This window comes from Nicotiana attenuata, unplaced genomic scaffold, assembly GCF_001879085.1.
Source record: "Nicotiana attenuata strain UT unplaced genomic scaffold, NIATTr2, whole genome shotgun sequence".
Classification (NCBI taxonomy): Eukaryota; Viridiplantae; Streptophyta; class Magnoliopsida; order Solanales; family Solanaceae; genus Nicotiana; species Nicotiana attenuata.
The window spans coordinates 66451-78984 of record NW_017673259.1 but is presented as its reverse complement, the minus strand read 5'-3'; positions in this window follow the sequence as shown (position 1 = coordinate 78984).

The window sequence follows — 12534 nt, the reverse complement described above, 5'->3', positions numbered from 1 at the left end:
ACGAGCATCAGAGACCGGGTGGCTTGCTTCGGCAGATGGATATCCCAGAGTGGAAGTGGGAGCGGATCACCATGGACTTTGTAGTTGGGCTCCCACGGACTTTGAAGAAGTTCGATGCTATTTGGGTGATTGTGGATCGGCTGACCAAGTCCGCGTACTTCATCCCTATCGGTACTACCTATTCTTTAGAGCGGTTGGCAGAGATATATATTCGGGAAATTGTTCGTTTGCATGGTGTCCCAGTTTCCATCATTTCAGACAGAGGTACTCAGTTTATTTCACAGTTTTGGAGGTCGGTACAGCGAGAGTTGGGTACTCAGGTTGAGTTGAGCACAGCTTTTCACCCTCAGACGGACGGGCAGTCCGAGCGTACTATTCAGATATTGGAGGACATGTTGCGCGCTTGTGTCATTGATTTTGGAGGGTCATGGGATCCGTTTCTGCCGCTTGCAAAATTTGCTTGTAACAACAGTTACCAGTCAAGTATTTAGATGACTCATATGAGGCATTGTATGGGAGACGGTGTAGATCTCCGGTTGGTTGGTTTGAGCCGGGCGAGGCTAGGCTATTGGGTACAGACTTAGTGCAGGATGCCTTAGACAAGGTGAAGGTGATTCAGGAGAGGATCCGTACAGCGAAGTCGAGACAAAAGAGTTATGCTGACAGGAAGGTTCGGGATGTGTCCTACATGGTGGGTGAGAAGGTTCTGTTGAAGGTTTCACCCATGAAGGGTGTTATGAGGTTTGGGAAGAAAGGTAAATTGAGTCCTCGGTTCATTGGGCCTTTTGAGGTACTTTGGAGGATTGGGAGGTGGCTTATGAGCTTGCTTTGCCACCCAACTTGTCGACTGTGCATCCGGTATTTCATGTTTCTATGCTCCGGAAGTACATAGGGGATCCGTCTCATGTTTTGAACTTCAGCACGGTTCAATTAGATGATGATTTGACTTATGATGTAGAGCCAGTAGCTATTTTGGAGCGGCAGGTTCAAAAGTTGAGGTCCAAGGATATAGCTTCATTGAAAGTGAAGTGGAGAGGTCAGCCCGTGGAGGAGGCTACCTGGGAGACCGAGCGGGAGATGCGGCGCAGATATCCTCACCTATTCGAGGCTTCAGGTATGTTTCTTGACTCGTTCGAGGACGAACGTTTGTTTAAGAGGGGGAGGATGTAACGACCCGGTCGATCATTTCATGAGTTACCGCTCTGTTTCCCCCATTTCCGCTTCTTTATGCTTAGTTAATCTGTGTTATATGGAATCGGGTTAGTCGGTTCGAATCCGGAATGCTTTTGGAAAGGGTTGAGACACTTAGTCTTTTGAGCTGGTCTTTTAGTTGGAAAAGTCAATCGGGAGTTGACTTGTGATCAATCAATCTCGGAATTTGGTTTTTATGATTCAGATAGCTTCATGAGTCACCGCTTCGTTTTCCCCATTTCTGCTTCTTATTGCTTTGTTCAGTTGTATTATGTGTTATCGGGTTGGTTGGCTCGGGATTGGAGAGGTTTTGGTAAGATTTGAGACACTTAGTCTCTTTTGAATAAGCTTAAGTTGGAAAAGTCAACCGGATGTTGACTTATGTGAAAAAGGGCTCGGATGTGAATTCTGATGGTTCGGATAGCTTCGGGAGATGATTTGGGACTTAGGAGTGTGATTGGAATGTATTTTGGAGGTCCGGAGTAGCTTTAGGCTTGAATTGGCAAAGATGAATTTTCGGCATTTTCCGGTCAATAGGTGAGATTTTTATATAGGAGTCAAAATGGAATTCCGGAAGTTGGAGTAGGTCCGTTGTCTCATTTGGGATGTGTGTGTAAAATTTCAGGTCATTCTGACATGGTTTGATAGACTTTTTGATCAAAAGCGTATTCGGAAGATTTTTGGAACCTTAGGCTTGAATCCGATGTGTTTTGAGTGATTCGATGTTGTTTGAGGTGTTTTGAAGATTGGAATAAGCTTGAATAGTGGTATATGACTTGTTTGTGCTTTTGGTTGAGGTCCTGGGGGCCTCGGGGTGATTTCGGATGGTTGACGGAAGATTTGAGTTTGGTTTTTGGCAGCTGAACATGTCCCATTGCTGTCCTAACCGCACCTGTGACTGGGGGACCGCAGGTGCGGACCCGCAGAAGCGCCTGGGTGGTCGCAGATGCGGAATTGGCCATGTGGGGTTGGGACTGTAGAAGCGGCTGCTCGATCGCACCTGCGATGGCACAGGTGCGGCTTCTTGATCGCAGATGCAGAAAGGGGCGCATTAGTGAAAACCGCAGATGCGGTGCATTTGACCGCAGAAGCGGAGGAAGGGCCGCAGATGCGAAAATCCTAGGCCAGAAAGTATATAAACCCTCCTTCGCGATTTTAAGACTTTCATCACCATTTTTAATCAATTTTTGGAGATTTTGGGGGATTTTGAAGAGAGAATCAGAGGGAACTTCGTTGAGGTAAGAATTTTGATCATAAAAACTCGTTCCTGTGGTGTTATTTCATTGATTTACGCTTAAAATTCATGGAATTTGTGGGAAATTATTGAAGAAACTAGGGCTTGAAATTGGAGACCTAGAATTTGGGATTTGAGGGGCCAATTGTGGTTGGATTTTGGTAAATTTGATATACACGAACTCGTGGGAAGATAAGGATTCCCTTGATGTTAATTTTGTCGGATTCCGAGACGTTGGCCCGGGGGTCGGGTTTGGTTAATTTCGGGATTTGTGTCGTAGCTTGATTATTTTTTCATGGGCTTCGTTCCCTTAGCACATTTTAACGTCATGATTCTGACTTTTGTTAGATTCGACGCGAGTTGAGGCCGAGACGAGAGGCAAATGCATCGCGAGCTAGAATTTGGACCGGTTAGAGGTAAGTAATGATTGTAAATGTTGTCCTGAGGGTATGAAACCCCGGAATTCACATCGTTGTGCTATTTTGAGGTGACGTACACGCTAGATGACGAGCGTGGGGTCGTGCACCGTTGGGAATTGCGACTTAGTCTGTCCCGTATGACTGTTTAACTGCGTATTTGATTGAAAACTGTTTGCTATCATCATGTTTTGGGCTGAATGCCATATTTGGGCCTCGTGCAAGGATTTTACTGCTATTCCTCACCGTCTTGACTTAGTATTTGTATTTAGTCATGCTATATCCTACTGTTTTCACAACTCAGCCATATTTACTCGTTTTTCATATTCTAAATGATATTTTTGGGCTGAGCATCATGTTTTACTGTTGCCCGTGTGGCTTGTGAGATTCTGACTGATTAAGGCCGAGGGCATGTGTTGTGAGGATACTATGGGATCGGGCTGCGTGCCACAGCATGTGATACTGATTGTGATATATGAGAGGCCGAGGGCCAGATTTATTATGCCACGAGGTGGCTTGTGATTGATACGAGGCCGAGAGCCTAATGATTATGCTACGAGATGGCTCGTTATTGCGCTTGGGCCGTAAGGGGCTCCTCCCGGAGTTTCTACACCCCCAGTGAGCGCGGGTACCCAGTTTGTGATGTGATATAGCCCGAGGGGCTGATGTTGTTCCATGTTGTTGCCCGAGGGGCTGATACGAGTGATTTTGAGATAGCCCGAGGGGTTGGTTCGATTGGTAGTTTGCCCGAGGGGCTATTTTGTGTTTCTACATTTTATACTTGTTTTCATTCACTCGTTTGAGCTACTAAAAGATGTTTTAAAAATGGTTTTACTGAACTAAGAAGTTTTTATGAGTTCTTACTGTTTACTGTATTGTGCTGCTTTTACAATGTTTTGTTGTAGCATTATGCTGTGTATTTATGTGTTTTCTTATCGTTCAGCTGCCTTTACTTTTATTACTTACTGAGTTGGCGTACTCACATTACTCCCTGCACCTCTGTGTGCAAATTCAGGAGTCTCAGGTCACGCTAGCGAGGGTTGATTTGCTCCCAGCAGGCTGTTTGGAGTTGACTAGGTAGCTGTTCGGCGTTCGCAGCCCAGTGCTTCTCCTTCCTAATTTATTTCGTTTGTCCTAGTTTCGTAAAAGAATATGTTGCCTTTTCATACTCTTAGATGGATTTTAGATGCTCATGACTGGTGACACCCCAATGTCGGGCTGTGTTTTGTTTTCGTATTTTCTTTTAGTTCGTTCTATTTTTGGATTTATCTCTTATTAATGACTGCTTATGAATTATAATAACTGTTAATTAGTTGTGGGGGCTTGTGTCGGCTAGCCTTGTTCCACGAAAGGCACCATCACGACCGGTTCCGGTTCGGGGTCGTGACACCCAGGGCCCTCGGGACACCGTCCAAAAATACCAACCAATCCCATAACATAAAACGGACCTATTCAAGGCCTAAAATGTCGCGCTCCCTTTTTCCTTGCGGAGTCCGGGTTTCGACATTCATTGGAAACAACTCATTTCCTTTTGGGAATTGGGTATCTGAATTTTGAAGAGTCGCCACCTAACGGATTTAAGGTGCGTTAGGGCACCTAAAGCAAGTAACTCATAAAACCAGTTTGCATTACCAGAGACTTGGGTAAGGGCTCAAAATTACCTTGAGGGGAAAGTGTTAAGCACCCCTTGCGGTCTACAACGGTGGGTCCCGGCAGAACTCAAATTATGTGAATTAGTTATTAAAGAAACAAGGCGCATAAACACATAAAGTTTATTTAAACGGGGTAAAGAGGGTCCTGAGTTTGTTGGCCTATAGGATCACATCTGTACAATACCCGGTAAGCCTTCCTCAAATAGAGGGGTTACACGTGGCATTAGCGCACAGGTCATCCTATCCTTTACTACCCAATTACCCTCCTATTGGTCATAGCCTAAAGCGTTCTAACAAAAACTTAAGATGTATCCTATGCGTGCATTACCCGTCCTTTTACTTATATAGTCCCGGAGGTATTTAGGACTTCTAGCTAAGGTAGATATAGACTCTCCTACAGTAATTAAAAGGAGAAAATTCTAGGCAACAAACAAAACACGTAGGACTGGACCAAAGATAGAATGTTTAAAAGGCTCATATTTTACCTCCACAAATAGAGCAAGCAAGTGCATGTCTCAAACAGCAAATTTCAGATGTTTCAGAGAGGTCCTAGAACAGGATATCTAGATGGGCATGACAAGCAGAGAATATGCAGCATTGAGTTAAGGCAAAGCGTTAAAGGCCTAATCAGTTTGCCTACTGGTTTTAGAATCTGTTGAATCTGGGCAGTTCACAAATAAGCAGCACAGTTTCCAGTTTTTATAAGATTTTAATTACCTACAGGCTTGCCTAGGCGGAGATACCCTATAAACATGTTGTCTAAAATGTAATCAGGATCAATTTAAAACAAACAATTTTGAACTTATTAAGTCCTATAGGCATGCTGGTCTAGGTGTTGAACATTACAGAGCTGGTTTACATACATTTAATGATAGAGCATGATATCTAGGTGTTGGGATTGCTTTTAAACAGGATAGTTACTGATTTATGCGATGTACACATGGTTTTAAAGCGAATGCAATAACAGTTCTAAAGCAGGATCTCTAGTGAACATAACGAATGGACGTTTTTGTTAAACAGGATTATAGCAGTAATTTAACAACAGAATTTCTTGGTGATCATGATTATGCAGAAGCAGAATTTCGTAACAAATGAGGTGATACGCCTATAACATGTTTTCTAGTATGCCAAACAATCCTAAAAGCATGGTTTCTAAAGCAAGTAAACATAATAAACCTAAGGCATGATTTCTAATGTAAGTAAACATAACAGACCTAAGGCATGATTTCTAATGCAAGTAAGCATAGTAAACCTAAAGGCATTATTTCTAATGCAAGTAAACATAATAGACCTAAGGCATGATTTCTAATGCAAGTAAACATAGTAAACCTGAAGGCATGATTTCTACCCGATTTCCCTCACAAAAATCATATAAGAATCCCCTTCCCTTTTACTAATCTCCCCAATATCTGTTTACAAGGATTATTATTACAGACCATAAAAGAATTACATAATGAATAAAAGTTGTACTATAGGGAGCCTGAAATAGGCCCAAAGTGAACCTGGAAATACCAGGCCTTCAAACAGTCCCAGATGCCATAGTCTCATGATGTCCAATAAGGGTATTCTGGTGCGTCAAAGTTCCCAAGGGCCTCATGGACCCCGGGCAATGCTCATACCAAGATCCTTTTAAATAGAAGAGTAGTTATGTGCAGTGTGGAAGGGGCAGCCCCAGTGTGCCAGAGTTCGGAGGAATCTCGTGGATTCCTAGGAAGTAGACACACTGGAGGGGCAGAACTTAAGTAATCTAAGAGTAGAAGTGAGAGTGCTTGACATAGTTGATTTTTTGTTTTAAAACAGTATAGAGGTAAAATCTTTAGGAGTGAAAATACTTTAGGAGTAGTAATAGTTTGGAGAAACATATTAGGAGTGAAAAACATGTTGAAAACCTTCTAAGGGAAAGGAAGGTTCAGCAAACAACAACGTAGTCACAAAAGCATCACATTGCCCAGTTTCAACTTCACTTTGTCAATCAGTTCTAGATGTACAAACAGTTACACAAAAGGGAGCAGGGGTTGGGAACGCAAGACACTTGAAACAGGAGCACATAAGAAGAAGGGTGAAGGCAGTCATGTTAGTTAATAAAGCAGGCAGGAATACTGATTTAAGGTCTAAATTACAATCATACTTAGTGATATGCATGCTATTTAAGAACATACAAGACTTAAGCACTGCAACAAACATGTTGGCTAAACGCAGTGAGGCATAAGTCAGGATACAGAGGCAATCATGATGAAGAATATAGGAAGAACCACAAAGATTCAATCACACAAAGTAGCCATACTAGTTGGGGTCCATAAGTAGTCATGCTAATTGAAATACAAAAAAGTCATGGATTCAACAGAAGTAAAGCAACAGACAAGAAAGCACATAGGTTTAAGCTTCATAACATGATGAATGGCATTAGGAATGGAAACATATCAGTTAAAGATAGCAAAATAGAAGGTGAAAGTGTGCAGAATTCAGTGATCTAGCCTTGGCTTTCAGCCGGCTAGACAATGTAGTGAACACAGGTAGCAGAAAGGTTTTAGTGAGAGCAAAGTTTGTGTATGTGTGTGTTCTGAACTGTTGTTCGTGTCTTTAGAAGAATCGGAATGAGAGTATATATAGCACTTAGTGAGGTAAAAACAAATAAGGTGAAGAGTGAATCATAGTTCATAAAATAAGGGTAATCAAATAAATCAACCAGTTAATTAGGGGATTTAACCAATCAATTCATACAGAAAATCTGGGAGAGACCCCCTAGAGTAGGGAGAGTCAATTAACGGTATAAATTAGGGCTCAAATAAGGTAAGAAATCAATCACGTACCATATAGGAGTCAATTAAACCCCCTAAATCAGACTGATAGTTTAAGAAAGGCAGGTATTACTAATTAAAGTCACAAATAAGGAAGTAGGTAAAACAAATCACAGAGAAATACTGATTTTAACAGGAAAATCTAATTCGAACCCTAAATAAAATCAATCCATATATTTGATTGACAGAAATAAACACATAACAGGAGAAAGATTGAAGTAGTTAGTGCAACAAACAGAAAAGACCTAGGGTTTAAAGAACATACACAAAATTAGTCAAACCAGTAAGGAATAATCAGGTTCGAACACTTGAAGTCTAAAACCCTTTTGAAGAAAACTTAGAACGAAACCCTAATTTCGGAAAAGCACTGGAATCGAAATAGTAATAACAAAATCATAAGATTTTTGAGGAAAAATATCAAATAGCGCTTAAAACGTTTCAGATCTACAAGGATCTAAACAGACCTAAGCAGTTATAAGATTAGGGTTTTCGAAAATGACAGAGATGAAAGGAAACTTGGTCCAAAACCATAGATTCGAGCCATAAATAGAAAAAAATAGTACTCACAAACGAAAATGGCCATAGACAGGCCTGTGAGAAATGTTTCAGACGAAACCAGGTTGAATCTCTCTGAGATTTTCTTAGAAATCGATGTAAGCGAACAACCAGAAGATGTAGAAGGCCGGCAAGGGCCGGAAATTGTAGAGAAACCCCATAGACGGAGAGTTTTGCTGGTGACGACGGTGAGGTTTTAGGGGGTGACTGAGAGAAGGGGGGGATTAGGGAAACGAAAACGGCGGATAATGAGAAGTGAGGTAGGGTTTTGGGGGAGTCACTTAATTAAAAATGGAAACTAATTCCAGGACCGTTGATCTCTTGAGATCAACGGCCAGGATTAGCAATGGCTGGGTGGGTGAGATAAAAAATTGGGCTTGGGTAGATTTGGGCTAAGTTTTAGGATATATGGACTAGTATAATTGGGTTAAAATGAAATTAAAAAGCGTTATTTGTTAAATACCCAATTAATTAGTAAAATAATTAACAAACTATAAAAAATGATTTTTATCCATAAAATGATTTGAAATAATTACTCAATATTATAAAAAAAATATAAAGAGCTATTTTCTGGTGAAATAATGTAATGATGCATGCATGGGCTATTATTGCAAAGTTATTGCAATTATAACCCAAAAATGTAAATGCAATTATAAAAATGCAATTACAATATTTGAACACTTATACGACCAGAAATGATGAATTTAGACGATCAAAATCATCATAGAATAATATGAGGGATAATTTTAAACGTCTATGTAATTAAAAATGCAGAAATAAATGGATTCAGGGCCTTAAAAATTGTAGAAAAATTGTAAAAATACTTGTGCGTGTTTGCAAATGCATGTACAATATTTTGAAAGTGTATATGCATAATTTAAAATATATGAGGGAAAAATTGGGTATCAAAAGCTGCCCCTCTTTACCCGGGAAGGATGCAAGAGTTTTCGTGTAAAGAAATGATGACCAATTTTGACCGATGTTTCGAAAAAATAGAGGCCGAACCCTGGTCTTTGAGCTGCCTACATATCCCTGGTTTTACAGGAATCAGGCCATGTGTAGTTCTGGACCCAACGGTGAATGAAGCCGATAGAAAAGGTTCTTTTGTGAAGGGCAATATCTGACGGAGTTATGATTTGTAAGTTTGGAGTGTGACAGATGTAGTATAGGGCAGATATCTGAATGGTTACAGAGTAATGTAGGTAATCGATGGGAATCAGTTATATTGGCAATGTAAAAAATGGTACTAGCGGAAACCGGAGCGAAGGCTGCTCCTGTTCGAAGAACGGTTACCTCCTGGATTACCTACAAAATTGAAAACACAATGCATGCAAGTATATAGATGATGCAAATTCCCTTTAGACAATGAAAGATTGTCTTTGGACGGTTGAGGATGATGTCCTGGGCTATGAATTGTTCGGTGGGGGATTCGCAGGCCATGAGATGATGTTCTCGGGCCATGAAAATGGTGCCTCCGAACCATGACACCTTTGAATAATGATATGCAAATTTGAAAGATCCTCAGGCCATGGCATGGTGTCTTCCGGCTATGAGGATGATGCCTTTAGACTAATGCTGCACTGTGGGCCGGGCCCAGCCCGGGACCGGACCGGGACCGCGGTCCAAATGGGCCAAACGGGCCTAGTGGGCCGGTCTCAGTGGGCCGGTCCTAAATGGTGTGCAAGGCTCGTGGCGGGCCGATCTACTTTAAGGAGCCCACGAGCCCAGGTCCGCTAAGCCCGGGACCGGCAGGAGGGCCTGGGCCGGTTCAACCGGGCCCAACGGGCCTAACGGGCTCCAACGGCTAATTTTTAAAAAAAAAAGACCAACGGTCAGATTTTTAAAATCTAGTCGTTGGCCTTCAAAATTGATCCGTTGGCCACTTTAAAAAATAGCCATTTGGCCCCCAAACTTTATATAATTACACTTTTTCCCAATTCTCAACTATAAATACCCCCTCATTCTTTCATTTTTACTCACCAATTCATCAACCTCTCTCAATCTCTCTCAATCTATATCTAATTTCTCTTCTATAATTGCTTATTTTATTATTGCAATTTCGTGAAAAATTGTGAAGTTGATGAATTGAAGTATTCAAGTCTTCAACGATTTTCAATTTTCAAGAAGTTGTTCGGCAATTCGATAAACTCGTTCCAACTCTTAAGTTTTAAGAATATATTTTTGTGTGTTTTAGTTTGCATAATTGTAATTAATATGGCATTTTCTTTGAAAAAAATATTTGGTGGTAAGGGAAAAGCTAAAATTGGTGAAAGTAGTCGCCAACCTACTACCCTTCCCCCGGCTCCCCGACCCAGACCTGTTACCCGTCCTGCTGCTCCTATTATTTGCGGTATTTATTTACTCATATAACTAATCGGATTGCTATTACTACTGATATTGGTAGAATTAATAATGACTGTGATTATCTAACTGTTACAAGTCATTGGATAGATGAGGAGTGGATGATGCAAAAACGCATTATTGCTTATAGAATAATTAATTCACGTCACACAGGTAAGTTTATTGCTAACACTGTTGCAGATATTTGTAGTTATTTTTGCATTAGAGATAAAATAATGGCAATTTCTATGGATAATGCTTCTAGTAACACTAGTGCTATAGGCATACTTACAACAACACTAAATCCTGCATTTAGTAATTGTTTCCATGTGAGATGTATTTGTCATATTTACCATTTAATTGTCGGTGATGGTATGAGAATTTTAAATTTAGAAATTGAAAAGGTTAGAATGGCTCTTAATTGGCTTTTTTATTCAAACCGTAGAAGTAGACTTAGAGAGTATTTTAAAAAATGTGATGAATATGGCCTTAGAGAAAGAAAGGTTCCTAAACCTTGTCCAACTAGATGGAATTATATGTACAAAAGTTTAGTAGTTGCATATGAATATAGAAACCCAATTAATGCAACGTTTAATGCTCGTGTTGGTGGTGAGGATGATGATGAAATCCTTACAAATCAAGATTGGACGAATGTTAAAATTCTTCTAGATTTTTTAGAACATTTTCAAATTGCTACAAATGTATTTTCTGGGCAATATTATCCTACTATTTCAAATTGTTTAGTTTATATTGCAGCACTATGTGATTTGTTTGTTGAATTTTCGGAGGGTGGGGAAATTTATAACTTGCTATAAATGCAATGAAAGAAAAGTTTAAAAAATATTTTTTCCCTATCCCCCCTATTTATGGTGTTGCTGCAATGTTAAATCCTACAATGAAATTAGGAGGTCCTCACTTTTGGTACACAAATATTTATAAGGCTTTAGATCTTTCAGATGAGGAATTTGCTACACTTGCAGATGCAAAAGCCTCAATTAAAATAAATGCTCAAACAATTTATAATGCTTATCAACTTGCGTTAGATCATGCTAGGCCAAATGTTCCAACCCCTACTTCGTCTAGTTCACAATCATCTAAAAGAGCTGCGGGCCTACAAGCACTTAAATCTTGGACGGAGTTTAGGGGTTCTCAAGGTGATAATTTTGATGAGACTTCACATCTAAATGAGCTTCAAGTTTATTTGTCGCAGGGACTTGAAAAGGAGAATCCAGACGGCACCTTTGATCTTTTGGAATGGTGGAAGACAAGGGAAAACATTTTCCGGTTCTTGCAAGGATGGCTCGGGATATTTTATCTATTCAAGCTTCAACAGTTGCATCAGAGAGCGCTTTCAGTCAAGCAAGACTTCAAATAGGTGATCATAGAGCGTCTATGAGGGAGAGCTTGGAAAAATCAGTACTATTCAGAGATTGGATCCGCTCGGAAAGAAGAAACTTTGGACTTGCAGAATCACAACCGGAGATAGACGAAGCNTCCCATGCAAATGGAAGGCAATGCTTAGCCTTATGCAGATATGGAGGCAAGGATTAGCCTCATGCAGATGGAGACAGAGCTTAGTCTCATGCAAGATTCGGGACAGGGCTTAGTCCCATACAAATGGAAGACAGAGCTTAGCCTTATGCAAAATGGAGGCAAGGCTTAGCCTCATGCAGGGTTTGGGACAGGGCTTAGTCCCATGCAAATGAAAGGCAGAGCTTAGCCTTATGCAAAATGGATGCAGGGCTTAGCCTTATGCAGGGTTTAGGACAGGGCTTAGTCCCATGCAAAAATAGAATAAATAGCAGGTGATAGCAGAGTTTTCTTAGCTGATAATAGATTACAGTACCACGGTTGTTATGAAGATTGTGACTGGGAGGCATGTATATTCTTCGCTCCTGCATCCAAAGAAAAATCGTGAGTTCTGTAAAGGGGAAGGTTGGTTCGTGCCTCCGTCGGCTTGCTTGGTCCAAAGGTCCTATTCAAGTCATTGGGGGTAGCGTTGGCTAAACAGAGTCATTTTACAAGCAAGCATGCATAGTTTCAAAGATGTAATAAAAATATATTATTTTAGAAATTGGTTAGATGAACCAGTGACTGTGACACGATCCGAGACATCGCAACCTCTCATACTATAGAATTTTGAGGGTCTTCCACAAAATTCTGCCCCAGTTAGATGGACACGTCTGACTGCTGCACATGCCGCGATCGGCTGAAATTGCTTCGGAATTTTGAGGGTCCTCCTCAAAATTCTGCCCCAGTTTCTGATTGATTTCTGACTTTCTGGCATATGATGGCGTTGGCTGGACTTGCTCCAGAATTTGAGGTCCTCTCAAATTTGCCCCAGTTTC